Raw genomic sequence first — 15,794 nt, forward strand, 5'->3', positions numbered from 1 at the left:
TTTTTACAAATCTCTTGATCTTTTTGCTTTAACTACTCTCCTTCTTTGACACTCACATTCGAGTCACAGTCATTCGGCCCTTCAAATCCATGCTAGCTCTCTGTAGAGCAATCCAGTGGGGCCCATTCTCCCGCTCTATTCTGCAATCCAGTAGCTTTGAGTTCCTCACTTTCCAATCCAATTCCCTTTTGATCCCCTTCAATTGCACTATCCTCGCCGTGGGCAGTGACCTCTGGGACATTACCAATAATAAAGTTCTTCCTCACATCCCCCCCCCCTTCTCAGTTATTTCTTTATTTTTAATTCTATCTCCAGATAGGGGTTTGCAATATTCAAAATTGATAAATCGCCATAGTGACGGGTGCTGAATTGTGAGGATGATACAAATAAAACAAAACTCATTAGTTAAAGACAGTCATTAAATAAAAATAAAGTGTTAAACTATAAAAGAATTATCAATATTTCAGCAGACAAATAATTACAGCTCTCCTTAATTTATCGAATAAAAATGAATGGTCCCCATCACTTTAAATTCGGATCAAATTCCACAGATCATCTGTTCTCAGGCTTGGGTTCATTGTTTACCTATCCGCGGAAAATCCCCGTCCTCGCTCGCTCGCTGAAAGTGAATGGCACTTTGGCCGAAATGCCAAATTCTCACTGACAGAGGGATGGCCACGGACGGGTTGGAGAATTCCGGACGTATTATTTCTGAATTTTCTAAGACCGCAAGACCATAGGACATATGAGCAGAGCCCCTCGAGTCCATTCCACCATTCAATGAGATCATGGCTGTTTTGATGTGATAATCCTCAACTCCACTTTCCCGCCTTATCCCCATAACCTTTGATTCCCTTACTGATCCCTTACTAGCTGGAAGAAGACAAAGGGTGGTGGTTGATGGGAAGTGTTCAGACTGGAGTCCAGTTACTAGTGGTGTACCACAAGGATCTGTTTTGGGGCCGCTGCTGTTTGTCATTTTTATAAATGACCTGGAGGAGGGCATAGAAGGATGGGTGAGTAAATTTGCAGATGACACTAAAGTCAGTGGAGTGGTGGACAGTGCGGAAGGATGTTGCAAGTTACAGAGGGACATAGATAAGCTGCAGCGCTGGGCTGAGAGGTGGCAAATGGAATTTAATGCAGAAAAGTGTGAGGTGATTCATTTTGGAAGGAATAACAGGCAGACAGAGTACCGGGCTAATGGTAAGATTCTTGGCAGTGTGGATGAGCAGAGAGATCTCGGTGTCCATGTACATAGATCCCTGAAAGTTGCCACCCAGGTTGAGAGGGTTGTTAAGAAGGCGTATGGTGTGTTAGCTTTTATTGGTAGAGGGATTGAGTTTCGGAGCCATGAGGTCATGTTGCAGCTGTACAAAACTCTGGTGCGGCCGCATTTGGAGTATTGCGTGCAATTTTGGTCGCCGCATTATAGGAAGGCTGTGGAAGCATTGGAAAGGGTGCAGAGGAGATTTACCAGAATGTTGCCTGGTATGGAGGGAAGATCTTATGAGGAAAGGCTGAGGGACTTGAGACTGTTTTTGTTAGAGAGAAGAAGGTTAAGAGATGACTTAATTGAGGCATACAAGATGATCAGAGGATTGGATAGGGTGGACAGTGAGAGCCTTTTTCCTCGGATGGTGATGTCTAGCACGAGGGGACATAGCTTTAAATTGAGGGGAGATAGATAAAAGACAGATGTCAGAGGTAGGTTCTTTACTCCGAGAGTAGTAAGGGCATGGAATGCCCTGCCTGCAACAGTAGTGGACTCGCCAACACTAAGGGCATTCAAATGGTCATTGGATAGACATAGGGACGATAAGGGAATAGTGTAGATGGGCTTTAGAGTGGTTTCACAGGTCGGCGCAACATCGAGGGCCGAAGGGCCTGTACTGCGCTGTAATGTTCTATGTACATTTTGCCACCTGTCTATCTCCCCCACCCACCCCCCTTTTAACTTGTGACCAAAAGCTTAATCAAAAAACAGATAATACAGACCAAGTCAAGTTATCTCCAAATGTGTTGAATTCTGTTTGTCTTCCCTCCTGTGAAATCCCTTGGGACATTTTAAGGTGTTTAAAGCACTATATGTGCTAATTGTTCTTGTGGCTGCTCAAATCATTGTCTATCGGGAGAACCTAGGTTGCCCGATCCCTTCATTATTTTATCTGCCAATGTACGTGCTTCGTGCCAGCAAATTATTCACCCATTTTAACATCTCCTTTAGCTCAATGTTAATTTCTACTGTAAGTAAAGTCGCCATGGTCTCAGATGACCGTAGGCTGCTTTCCCCTTTGAGGGGGGAGAGCTGACTGGTGGTGATTTAACCTGAGGGTCACCACACCTCAGGCGAGGGGCGAGGTTAATAACCTCGGCCGGTACGGGAATTGAACCCGCGCTGCTGGCCTCGCGAGCCAGCTGTCCAGCCCACCGAGCTAAACCGGCCCCCTAATCTTTCCTGTATCGCGGTGTAAATGCAGCTTGTCGTTGTGTTTGATCATGTTTGGCCCTCGGTCCACAGCTGAGGATGGGACTATCTCAGCGTCTGCAGGATTCGCGCAGTGACTGCGATGTCCTCCGGGAGCAGCTCGAGGAGGAACAGGAGGAACGGTCCAACCTTCAGATGTCCGCCTGCAAAGCCAACGCGGACGCCTTACTGTGGAAAACAAAATATGAGACAGAGGGCATTCAGAAGCTGGGGGAATTGGAGGAAGCCAGGTATGATTTCTGATGTTAAGGCAGCGTCTGTGGAGAGAGACAGAGTTAATGTTTACCTTTCATCAGACCGGTGAGGTCAATGAAGTGAAAGGTTAACTTTCTCTTCTCTCTCCACAGGTACTTGTGGAATATTTCCACTATTCTCTGCTTTCATTTCACATCTCGAGCTTCATTTTGCTTTTGAGAAATTTAAAAATGATTTTGTTTGATCTGCGTGCTGCTCAAAAGACCAACATTTGTTGCCCCATCCTGAATGAACTGTGTCATGCTGGGCTAATTTCAGAGGGCAGTTATCATCGCTGTGGGTCTGGAGTCACCTGCAGGCCAGACCGGGTAAGGGCGGAAGAATTCCTTCTCTAAAGGACATTAGTGAACCAGACGGGTTTTACAACAATCGACGATGGTTTCATGGTCATCGTTGCTGAGGCTAACTTTAGATTTCAGATTTTATTAACGGAACTTAAATCCCACCAGCTGCTGTGGTGGGATTTGAACCCATGCCCCCAGAGTTTGGGGCTTCTGAATGACTAATTCACTGACATTACCGCTACCCCATCATCTCCCTTCTGAGGGTGACGATACATTAGTGGGTGGGGGTTGATGTTTGTCTTTGATCTTTATGCTGGGGTGTAGGGGAGAGGAGTGAGCTCAAGGGGACCCGACCACTGCTGTAAAATTCAACCTCTTGTGTAGAAGCCTGTCCTGCTGGATTGTGAAGACAATGGGGCTGACACACTGAGCTTTTTGATTAATTGATTGATTGTCACATGTACCGAAGTGCAGTGAAAAGCATTTTTCTGCGGCCGAGAGCAAGTACACAGTACGTACATAGTAGGCAAAAAGAATAATCAACAGAGAACATTGACAAATGGTACATCGACAAAACAGTGATTGGTTACAGCGCGGAACAAGGGGCCAAACAAAGCAAATACATGAGCAAGAGCAGCATAGGGCGTCGTGAATAGTGTCCAGGATTCTTCGACCCCGCGTCGGGTCAGAGAGTCCCCAGGGAGTCGCGAGAATCGCGCCCCGACGCCGGCTTACCTCTGCTCTGGCGCCGATTCTCGGGCGCCCGCGGTATCGCCGCCGCGCCGGTCGGGGGCCGTTGAAAGGGCCCCCCAGCGATTGTCTGAGCCGCGACGGGCCGAGTGGCCGCTGTTGGAGGGAAGAAAAACCTCAAAGTCTGTTCTCGACTACGTGGTGTTGGTAAAACTTTGTTTAATTCGGAAAAACTGTGTGCACACAGGAGAGACAGACCCCAAGACCACCCTGTAGCTCTCAAAAGTCAGCTCTGATCATAGTCAGAATTACACGCATATATATTTAAAGTGCTTCGGAGTCACGAGCAGGTATTGAAGTTACTGAATCATTCGGAACAATACAAAGTGATCAGTTTGCATATTTTCTGGTCCCCGTAATGGGAAAACGATTAAAGAATACACTGTTTCCTTACAATCTCATGGGTTTGAACATATTTAACTTCTAGAAGAGGTGCGAATGTGTTGGACAATGGATCCCTTAGACTTACTGGGGCCTCCTGTGTTTCCCTTTTCATATTCAAATGCTCTGTGAGATGATAAAATCATTTCCAATGTGGGTGACTTTAACCCCTTGCTTGCTGGTTTTCTCTTGGTACATGTTTAACCACTTGCCTGCTGGTTTGCCCCTGACCTGTGCTATTACAATACTTTGAGACATCTTTATTATACCAATCCTGACACATATCGCAATTTCTTCCACCAACACTGCCGAGTCCCCCCGGCGTGGGTTACTCAGGTTCCACAAGCCAGGACCTGGAAGGTGTGTCTGGGGGGGCCGTCCTGGAAGGGGGGGGGGGGATCCGACCCCAGGGTGGGGGCCCCACAGTGGCCTGGCCCGCGATCGAGGCCTACCGATCAGCGGGCGGGCTGGTTTCAAGGGGGTTATGTTCCTCCGCGTCGGGCCCCTGTCTGGCTCCGCCATATTGCCCGGGGGCCGGCGCGGAGACGGGAACGCACGCGCATGCACGGAATCACGGCAGCCGTTCCGCGCATGCGCGAACCCGCGCCGGCCGTTCCACGCCGACTGGAGCTGCGGGGACCACTCCCCCGCCGACCTAGCCCCCTAGGAAGGGGAGCAATCCTCAATATCGGGGACCGTTGACGCCAGAGTGGTTGCCGCTGCTTTTCACGCCGGTGTCAGGACTTGGCCGCGGGATTGGAGAATCCCAGCCAGTGTTCTAATAGGGAACAGGTCAGTCCAAGGGAGAGTCATTGAGGAGTCTTGTAGCTGTGGGGAAGAAGCTGTTCCTATGTCTGGATGTGCGAGTCTTCAGACTCCTGTACCTTCTGCCTGATGGAAGGGTCCGGAAGAAGGCAATGCCTGGGTGGGAGGGGTCTCTGATAATGCTGTCTGCCTTCCTGAGGCAGCGGGAGGTGTAGACAGAATCAATGGGAGGATGGCAAGCTTGTGCAATGCGTTGGGCTGAGTTCACCACACTCTGCAGCTTCTAGCGATCTTGGGCTGAGTGGTTGCCATACCAAGCTGTGATGCAGCCGGATAGGATGCTCTCTATCGCACATCTGTAGGCGTTTGTGAGAGTCGATGCAGACAGGCCAAATTTCTTTAGCTTCCGTTGGAAGTAGAAATGCTGTTGGGCTTTCTTGACTGTTGCATCAACGTGAGTGGACCAGGACAGACTGTTGGTGATGGTGACCCCCAGGAACTTAGACATAGACATAGACATAGAATTTACAGTGCAGAAGGAGGCCATTCGGCCCATCGAGTCTGCACCGGCTCTTGGAAAGAGCACCCTACCCAAGGTCCACACCTCCACCCTATCCCCATAACCCAGTAACCCCACCCTACACTAAGGGCAATTTTGGACACTATGGGCAATTTAGCATGGCCAATCCACCTAACCCGCACATCTCCACTTCGGAGCCATTGATGTAGCTTCTCGAAACTAAACTGTATCACGACTTGGGCTGGGTTGGTTAGTCAGCTTCTGTTACAGAAAGAAAACATTTGGATTTAAAGATCCTTTTCATCACCCAAAGCACTTTACGGAGAAGTAAATGCTTTATTATAACAGGGGTGGTGTGGCAGCCAATTTGCACACAGCAAGCTACCGCAAACAATAATAGAACATATAGTGCAGAAAGAGGCCATTCAGCCCATCGAGTCTGCACCGACCCACTTAAGCCCTCACTTCCACCATATCCCTGTAACCCGTAACCCAATAATCCCTCCTAACCTTTTTGGACACTAAGGGCAATTTAGCACGGCTAATCCACCTAACCTGCACATCTTTGTGGGAGGAAACCCGAGCACCCGGAGGAAACCCACGCAGACACTGGGAGAATGTGCAGACTCCGCGCGGTGTCCCAGCGGGGAATCGAACCTGGGACCCTGGCTCTGTGAAGCCACAGTGCTAGCCACTTGTCTACCGTGCTGCCCATAATGTGATGATCATCACATTCAGGGTAGTGCTATTGTGGCTAACGCTACCGTTCATTATCCAGCGGCATTCTTCTTATTGGGCAGTCCCTCAGGGTCGAGGATGACGTGCTTCCACTCCGGGGAGGTGGGTTCTGCGGTGGCTGATCCGCAGATTCTGCCACCGGTTTGGCAGGTGGTGCTCAATGAGGTGGGTGAGTGGGACGCTCTGGATTCTGCGCTCTCCTTCCGCTGTTTACGCTTGGCTTCCGCATGCTCCACCCCACGACGCTTGAGGTAATTATAATAATCTTTTATTGTCACAAGTCGGCGTACGTTAACACTGCAATTAAGTTACTGTGAAAAGCCCCTAGTCGCCACACTCCGGCGCCTGTTCGGGTAATGAGCCGGTACTTGCGGATGCTTTTTCTCCAGCGTGTGCGTTCTAAGGAAAGCGATTCCCACCCGTCGATGGGGATGTTGCATTTATTTAGGGAGGCTTGCAAAGTGTCTTTGTATTGTTTCCTCTGCCCTCCTAGTGATCGCTTGTCATTGCGGAGCTCAGAGTAGAGCACTTTATTGGGGAGGCAGTGATGTCGTGGGATTGTTGCTGGACGAGTAATCCAGAGACCCAGGGTAATGTTCTGGGGACCCAGGTTCAAATCCCACCGTGGAAGACGGCGAAACTGAATTCAGGAACAATCTGAAATTAAAAGTCAAAGATGACCACGTCCATTGTTGATTGCTGTAAAAATCCATCTTGTTCATTAATGCTCTTTAAAGGCATCCTTACCTGGTCTGGCCTACATGTTTAGCTGGTTTAGCACAGTGGACTAAACAGCTGGCTTGTAATGCAGAACAATGCCAGCTGTGCGGGTTCAATTCCCGTACCGGCCTCCCCGAACAGGTGCCGGAATATGGCGACTAGGGGCTTTTCACATTCACCCCATTGAAGCCCACTTGTGACAATCAGCGATTATTATGTGACTCCAGATCCACAGCAATGTGGTGGACTCTTAAATGCCCCCAGGGATGGGCAACAAATGCTGGCCCATCCAACAACACCCATACCCCATAAACAAATAAAAGAAAGAGAGGTCTGGTTACTGATCTGAGACAGGAGTTCTAAGCGAATCAAGACAGTCGGGAAATTTAGCCTCAGTTAATTAACTAAATCTGGAATTTTAAGAAGTAATCTCTGTAATTGTGACCAGCGTCTGATGGGTGGACATGGGCTCAATGTGCCTCATGAACTCTTCTTATGCATAACTGGATTGTCCTAAAACCTGATTTGGTTCACTAATGTCCTTTCGCAGTGGAGATGCTGACCTAGCCTAGTCACGGCCAATATAGTTATATGGTTATATAGTTAACTCTTAACCGCCCACTGAAACGGGCTATTTTTTTAATTTTTAAAAATATATTTTATTCAAGATTTTTTGGCCAAACATAACAGTACGTAGTGTTTCTTTTAAACAACAACAAAGCAATATAAATAACAGTGGCCAATTTTAAACAAATAAATAACTAATATATAAACAGAAACAAAAAACAAACTAAATGGCAACTGCCTTGTCAAAAATAGTTACTCTCCAAAGATACAATCCAACAGTCCAATATACATTACCTATAACAAATGTCTATACATATACAATGACATCCCTGAGAGTCCGTCCGGTTCCTCCCCCCCCCCCCCCCCCCTGGGTTGCTGCTGTTGTCTTTCTTTCTTTTCATTCCCTCTACCTTTCTGTGAGGTAGTTGATAAACGGTTGCCACCGCCTGGTGAACCCTTGAGCTGAACCCCTTAATACGAACTTGATCCGTTCTAACTTTATAAACCCTGCCATGTCGTTTATCCAGGTCTCCACGCCCGGGGGTTTGGCTTCCTTCCACATAAGCAATATCCTGTGCCGGGCTACTAGGGACGCAAAGGCCAAAACATCAGCCTCTCTCGCCTCCTGCACTCCCGGCTCTTCTGCAACCCCGAATATAGCCAACCCCCAGCTTGGCTCGACCCGGACCCCCACCACCTTCGAAAGCACCTTCGCCACCCCCACCCAGAACCCCTGTAATGCCGGACATGACCAGAACATGTGGGTGTGATTCGCTGGGCTTCTCGAGCATCTCCCACACCGATCCTCTACCCCGAAAAATTTACTGAGCCGTGCTCCAGTCGTATGCGCCCTGTGTAGAACCTTGAATTGTATCAGGCTTAGCCTGGCACATGAGGACGACGAGTTTACCCTACGTAGGGCATCAGCCCACAGCCCCTCCTCAATCTCCTCCCCCAGCTCTTCTTCCCATTTCCCTTTCAGCTCATCTACCATGATCTCCCCCTCGTCCCTCATTTCCCTGACCATCCCCCACCCATGTCTCTGAGATCACTCTATCCTGCACCTCCTGCGTCGGGAGCTGCGGGAATTCCCTCACCTGTTGCCTCGCAAAAGCCCTCAGTTGCATATACCGAAATGCATTCCCTTGGGGCAACCCATATTTTTCCGTCAGCGCTCCCAGACTCGCAAACGTCCCATCTACGAACAGATCTCTCAATTGTACTACCCCAGCTCTTTGCCATGCTCCAAATCCCCCATCCATTCTCCCCGGAACAAACCTATGGTTATTTCTTATCGGGGACCGTACCGAGGCTCCCGTCCTTCCCCCATGCCGTCTCCACTACCCCCAAATTTTTAATGTTGCCACCACCACCGGGCTTGTAGTGTATTTCTTCGGTGAGAACGGCAACGGTGCCGTCACCATTGCTTGTAAGCTGGTCCCCTTGCAGGACGCCCTCTCCAATCTCTTCCACGCCGCTCCCTCCCCTTCTCCCATCCACTTACACACCATTGAGATATTGGCGGCCCAGTAATAATCATTTAGGCTCGGTAGTGCCAACCCCCCCTATCCCTACTATGCTGCAAGAACCCCCTCCTCACTCTCGGGGTCTTCCCGGCCCACACAAAACTCATAATGCTTTTCTCAGTTCTCTTAAAAAAAGCCTTCGTGACCATCACCGGGAGGCACTGAAACACAAAGAGGAATCTCGGGAGAACCACCATTTTAACCGCCTGCACCCTACCCGCCAGTGACAGGGACACCATGTCCCATCTCTTGAAGTCCTCCTCCATCTGTTCCACCAATCGTGTTAAATTAAGCCGGTGCAAGGTTCCCCAATTCTTGGCTATCTGAATCCCCAAGTATCGGAAGTCTCTTGTTACCTTCTTCAGCGGTAAATCCTCTATTTCCCTGCTCTGCTCCCCCGGATGCACCACAAACAACTCACTTTTCCCCCATGTTCAATTTATACCCCGAAAAATCCCCAAGTATCCGCATTATCTCTGGCATCCCCTCCACCGGGTCCGCCACATACAACAACAAATCATCCGCATACAGAGATACCCGGTGTTCTTCTCCTCCCCTAAACACTCCCCTCCACTTCCTGGAACCCCTCAGTGCCATGGCCAGGGGCTCAATCGCCAGTGCAGACAATAACGGAGACAGGGGACATCCCTGCCTCGTCCCTCTGTAAAGCCGGAAATAATCAGACCCCCGTCCATTCGTAACCACGCTCGCCATCGGTGCCCTACACAGCAGCTGTACCCATCCGATATATCCATCTCCGAAGCCAAATCTCCTCAGCACCTCCCACAGATAATCCCACTCCACTCTATCAAATGCTTTCTCGGCATCCATCGCCACCACTATCTCCGCTTCCCCCTCTGGCGGGGGCATCATCATTACCCCTAGCAGCCTCCGTATATTCGTATTCAGCTGTCTCCCCTTCACAAACCCAGTTTGGTCCTCGTGAACCACCCCCGGGACACAATCCCCTATCCTCGTCGCCATTACCTTGGCCAGAATCTTAGCGTCTACGTTTAAAAGAGAAATGAGCCTATAGGACCCGCATTGCAGCGGGTCTTTTTCCTTCTTTAGGAGGAGCGATATCTTTGCCTCTGACATAGTCGAGGGCAACTGCCCCCTTTCCCTAGCCTCATTAAAGGTTCTCGTCAGAAGCGGGGCCAGCAAGTCCATATACTTCCTATAAAATTCCACCGGGAACCCGTCTGGTCCCGGGGCCTTCCCCACCTGCATGCTCCCAATCCCTTTCACTACCTCCTCCATCTCAATCTGTGCTCCCATCCCCACTCTCTCCTGTTCCTCCACCTTAGGGAATTCCAGCTGATCCAGTAAGCACATCATTCTCTCCTTCCCTTCCGGGGGCTGAGCTTTATATAATCTTTCGTAGAATACCTTGAACACCCATTCACTCTCTCCGCTCCCCGCTCCATCTCTCCCTCCTATCTCCCTCGCTGCTCCCCTCTTCCTCAGTTGGTGGGCCAGCAACCGGCTCGCCTTCTCCCCATATTCATACTGTACACCTTGTGCCTTCCTCCATTGGGCCTCTGCATTACCCGTAATCAACAAGTCAAATTCTACATGTAGCCTTTGCCTTTCCCTGTACAGTCCCTCCTCCGGTGCCTCCGCATATTTTCTGTCCACCCTCAGAAGTTCTTTCAGCAACCGCTCCCTTTCCCTACCCTCCTGCTTTCCTTTATGTGCCCTAATAGATATCAGCTCCCCTCTAACCACTGCCTTCAGTGCCTCCCAGACCACTCCCACCTGTACCTCCCCATTATCATTAAGTTCCAAGTACCTTTCAATCCACCCCCTCACCCTTAAACACACCCCCTCATCTGCCAATAGTTCCATGTCCATTCTCCAGGGCGGGTGCTGTTCTTTTTCCTCCCCTATCTCCAGGTCCACCCAATGTGGAGCGTGGTCCGAAATAGCTATTGCCGTGTACTCCGTCCCTGTCACCTTTGGGATCAGCGCCCTTCCCAATACAAAAAAGTCTATCCGTGAATATACTTTATGGACATAGGAGAAAAACGAGAACTCCTTACTCCTAGGCCTGCTAAATCTCCAGGGGTCTACTCCTCCCATCTGCTCCATAAAGTCCTTGAGCACCCTAGCTGCAGCCGGCCTCCTCCCAGTCCTGGACCTCGATCTGTCCAGCCCTGGGTCCAGCACCATATTAAAGTCTCCCCCCATTACCAACTTTCCCGCCTCTAGGTCCGGGATACGTCCCAACATTCGCCTCATAAAATTGGCATCATCCCAGTTCGGGGCATATACGTTCACTAGAACCACCGCCTCCCCTTGCAATCTGCCACTCACCATCACGTATCTACCCCCGCTATCCGCCACGATGGCCTTTGCCTCAAACAGTACCCGTTTCCCCACTAATATAGCCACCCCCCTGTTCTTTGCGTCTAACCCCGAATGAAACACCTGCCCCACCCATCCTTTGCATAGTCTGACCTGGTCTATCAGTTTCAAATGCGTCTCCTGCAACATAACCACATCTGCCTTTAATTTCTTTAGATGTGCAAGTACCCGTGCCCTTTTAATCGGCCCGTTCAGCCCTCTCACGTTCCACGTGATCAGCCGGGTTGGGGGACTCTTTACCCCCCCGCTCCTTGTCGACTAGCCATCCCCTTTTTTAACCCAGCTCCTCACCCACGTAGCCATATCTCCCCCCGACGGCGCCCTCCCGCCTCGACCACCCCACCCCGTACCAGCTCCCCCTTCTCCCCAGCAGCAGCAACCCAGTTAATCCCCCCCCCACCCCCGCTAGATCCTCTTCTAGTGTAATTGCACCCCCCATGTTGCTCCCAGAAGTCAGCAAACTCTGGCTGACCTCAGCTTCCCCCCCGTGACCTCGGCCCCCACTGTGCGAGGCCCCCTCCTTCCTGCTTCCCTGTTCCCGCCATGATTACCATAGCGCGGGAACAAAGCCCGCGTTTCCCACTTGGCCCCACCCCTAATGGCCGGCGCCCACAATTCCTCATCCTCCCCCCCCCCCCCCCCCCACGACATGGGGAAGAGAGAAAAGTTACAGGGTCGCAAGATTAACAACTTGAGAGATCATCCCTTCCCCCTTTTTCCCTCCCTCACCCCACATAATCACCCCACCACTTTGTCCCAAACGTTCTTTTTCTGGCCCGCCTATTCCAGCTGCTCCTCCACAATAACTGTCCACGCCTCTTCTGCCGTCTCAAAGTAGTGGTGCTTTCCTTGGTGTGTGACCCACAGTCTTGCCGGTTGCAGCATTCCAAATTTGACCTTCCTTTTGTGAAGCACCGCCTTGGCCCGATTGAAACTCGCCCTCCTTCCCGCCACCTCCGCACTCCAATCTTGATATACGCGGATCACCGCGTTCTCCCACCTACTGTTCCGGGTTTTCTTCGCCCATCTGAGGACCATCTCTCTGTCATTATATCGGAGAAATCTCACCACTATGGCTCGAGGTATTTCTCCAGCCCTCTGTCTTCGCGTCATAACTCGATAAGCTCCCTCCACCTCCAATGGGCCCGTCGGAGCCTCCGATCCCATTAACGAGTGCAGCATCGTGCTCCCATATGCCCCGACGTCCGCCCCCTCCGCACCTTCGGGAAGACCAAGAATCCTTAAATTCTTCCTCCTCGCATTATTCTCCAACTCCTCCAGCCTTTCCACACACCTTTTGTGTTGTGCCTCGTGCATCTCTGTCTTCACCACCAGGCCCTGTATTTCGTCTTCATTATCAGCGGCCTTTGCCTTCACGACCCGAAGCTCCTGCTCCTGGGTCTTTTGTTCCTCCTTTAGCCCTTCAATCGCCTGTAATATTGGGGCCAGCAGCTCCTTCTTCATCTCCTTTTTCAGTTCTTCCACACAGCGCCGCAGGAACTCTTGTTGGTCAGGGCCCCATACTAGATGGCCATCTTCCGACGCCAGCTTGCTTTGTGCTTGCTTTCCTTGCCGCTGCTCTAGAGGATCCTCCGCAATCCGGCCACTTTCCTCTCCTTTTTCCATCTGTGTCCAGGGGGAATTCCCTTCTGGTTTACCACACAGTGTTTTTAGCCGTTAAAATTGCCGTTGGGGCTCCTATTAAGAGCCCAAAAGTCCGTTCCACCGGGAGCTGCCGAAACGTGCGACTTAGCTGGTCATCGCCGCACCCGGAAGTCTGAAACGGGCTATTAAGGCACTCATATGTGAAGAAAGTACTCACCACTAACCTCCAACTTGTAAGATCGGTCTACTCCCCTCCCCCCTCCCTCAGCCTTCCCTATTCTCCAGACACAAAGCTGCCTGTTTCTCCAGTACGGATGAGGTGGGGATTCTCCCGCTGTGAGCCTGCAGCCCCGAGGGACTCACGGTTAGAGTCAGATCCTGGAAATGGAACTTCCTTCCACCCATAACTGGGATTCACCTGTTGTATTTTGAATGAATCCCAGTGATGGGATACAGGAGCAAGGCTGAGATTCTGCGGAGCAGCAATGAGTTCCAGCAGGGTTGCTTTGTCAATTCCACATCACGTCTCAGTCCTCCACGATGTGACAACTAAAAACTCCAATCTAATGACAGGTAATCCAATGTCTGGGAAAATTCGAAATCCACATGGCCTTGATCCCAAGGGTGCCAGATTTTGGATATTAGACTTGTGGTACACATACAAACATATGTACAGATGACCATGTGTACACAGCCATAAATACATACAAACCTATGTACAGACATACATGCAAACATGTGTACAGCCATAAAAACATACAAACATATGTACACATGTACATGCAAACATGTGTACACAGCCATAAATAATAATAATAATGATAATAATCGCTTATTGTCACAAGTAGGCTTCAATGAAGTTACTGTGAAAAGCCCCTAGTCGCCACATTCCGGCGCCTGTTCGGGGAGGCTGGTACGGGAATTGGACCCGTGCTGCTGCCTTATGCTGCATTACAAGCCAGCTGTTTCGCCCACTGTGGGGCGGTGGGCCCATTACAAATCGGGTGGTCTACACCTGGGCAGGACTGGAACCAATGTCCGAGGGGGTGCTTTTGCTAACACTGTTGGGGAGGTTTTAAACTAATGTGGCAGGGGGATGGGAACCAGATTAGGAAGTTAGCGGTCAGTAAAGAGGTAGCAACTAAAGTCAGTAAGGTACTAGATAATAAACTCAATGTGACTAAGGGGAAGAGTAGACAGGGAAGAGATGATGAACGCAAAGGGACAGGTGGTCTAAGGTGCATTTGTTTCAATGCGAGAAGTGTAGCAGGTAAGGCAGATGAACTTAAGGCTTGGATTAGTACCTGGGACTATGATGTTATTGGTATTACTGAGACTTGGTTGATGGAAGGGCAAGACTCTCAAATAGATATCCCAGGGTATAGATGCTTCAGGAGGGATAGAGAGGGAGATAAAAGGGGTGGAGGAGTTGCATTACTGGTCAGAGATGATAGCACAGCTGTGATTAAGGAGGGCATGATGGAGGATTCGCACACTGAGGCAATATGGGGAGCTAAGAAATAGGAAGGATGCAGTAACATTGTTAGGACTTTACTACAGGCCTCCCAAAAGCGAGCGTGAAGTAGAGGTACAAATATGTAGATAGATTATAGAAAAATGTAGGAGCAATAGGGTGGTCGTGATGGGAGATTTTAACTTCCCCAACATTGAATGGGACTCATGTAGTGTTGGAGGCGTAGATGGAGCAGAATTTGTAAGGAGCATCCAGGAGAGTTTTTTAGAGTAGTATGTAAATAGTCCAACTCGGGAAGGGGCCATACTGGACCTGGTATTGGGGAATGATCCAGGCCAGGTGGTTGAAGTTTCAGTCGGTGATTACTTTGGGAATAGCGATCACAATTCCGTAAGTTTTAGAATACTCATGGACAAAAGACGAGAGTGGTCCTAAAGAAAGAGTGCTAAATTGGGGAAAGGCCAAGTATAACAAAATTCAGCAGGAGCTAGGGAATGTGGATTGGGAGCAGCTGTTTAAGGGTAAATCCACATTTGAAATATGGGAGTCTTAAGGAAAGGTTGATTAGAGTGCAGGACAGACATGTCCCTGTGAAAATGAGGGATAGAAATGGCACGATTAGGGAACCATGGGTGACGGGTGGAATTGTGAAACTAGCTAAGATTAAAATCTAGGCGACTTAAAACTGATGAAGCTTTGGAGGAATATCGGGAAAGTAGGACAAATCTCAAACGCTCAATAAAGAGGGCTAAGAGGGGTCATGAAATATCTTTGGCTAACAGGGTTAAGGAAAATCCCAAAGCCTTTCATTCGTATATAAGGAGCAAGAGGGTAACTAGAGAAAGGATTGGCCCACTCAAAGACAAAAGAGGGAATTTATGCGTGGAGTCAGAGGAAATGGGTGAGATTCTTAATGAGTATTTTGCATCGGTATTCACCAAGGAGAGGGACATGACGGATGTTGATGCTAGGGATGGATGTTTAAATACTCTAGGTCAAGTCGGCATAAGGAAGGGGGAAGTTTTGGGTATTCTAAAAGGCATTAAGGTGGACAAGTCCCCAGGTTCGGATGGGATCTATCCCAGGTTACTGAGGGAAGCAAGGGACGAAATAGCTGGGGCCTTAACAGATATCTTTGCAGCATCCTTGAGCACAGGTGAGGTCCCGGAGGACTGGAGAATTGCTAATGTTGTCCCTTTATTTAAGAAGGGTAGCAGGGATAATCCAGGGTATTGTAGACCTGTGAGCTTGACGTCAGTGGTAGGCAAACTGTTGGAGGAGATACTGAGGGATAGGATCTATTCACATTTGGAAGAAAATACTTATCAGTGATAGGCAGCATGGTTTTGTGCAG

At 49.7% G+C, this 15,794-nt stretch overlaps 1 pseudogene; it reads left to right on the forward strand.

Moving 5' to 3' along the window:
- Positions 1 to 15,794, forward strand: part of LOC140425676 (myosin-13-like) — a 249,275-nt pseudogene that overhangs the window by 170,397 nt on the left and 63,084 nt on the right.

The sequence above is a fragment of the Scyliorhinus torazame genome, chromosome 6 (assembly GCF_047496885.1).
Source record: "Scyliorhinus torazame isolate Kashiwa2021f chromosome 6, sScyTor2.1, whole genome shotgun sequence".
Taxonomy (NCBI): domain Eukaryota; kingdom Metazoa; phylum Chordata; class Chondrichthyes; order Carcharhiniformes; family Scyliorhinidae; genus Scyliorhinus; species Scyliorhinus torazame.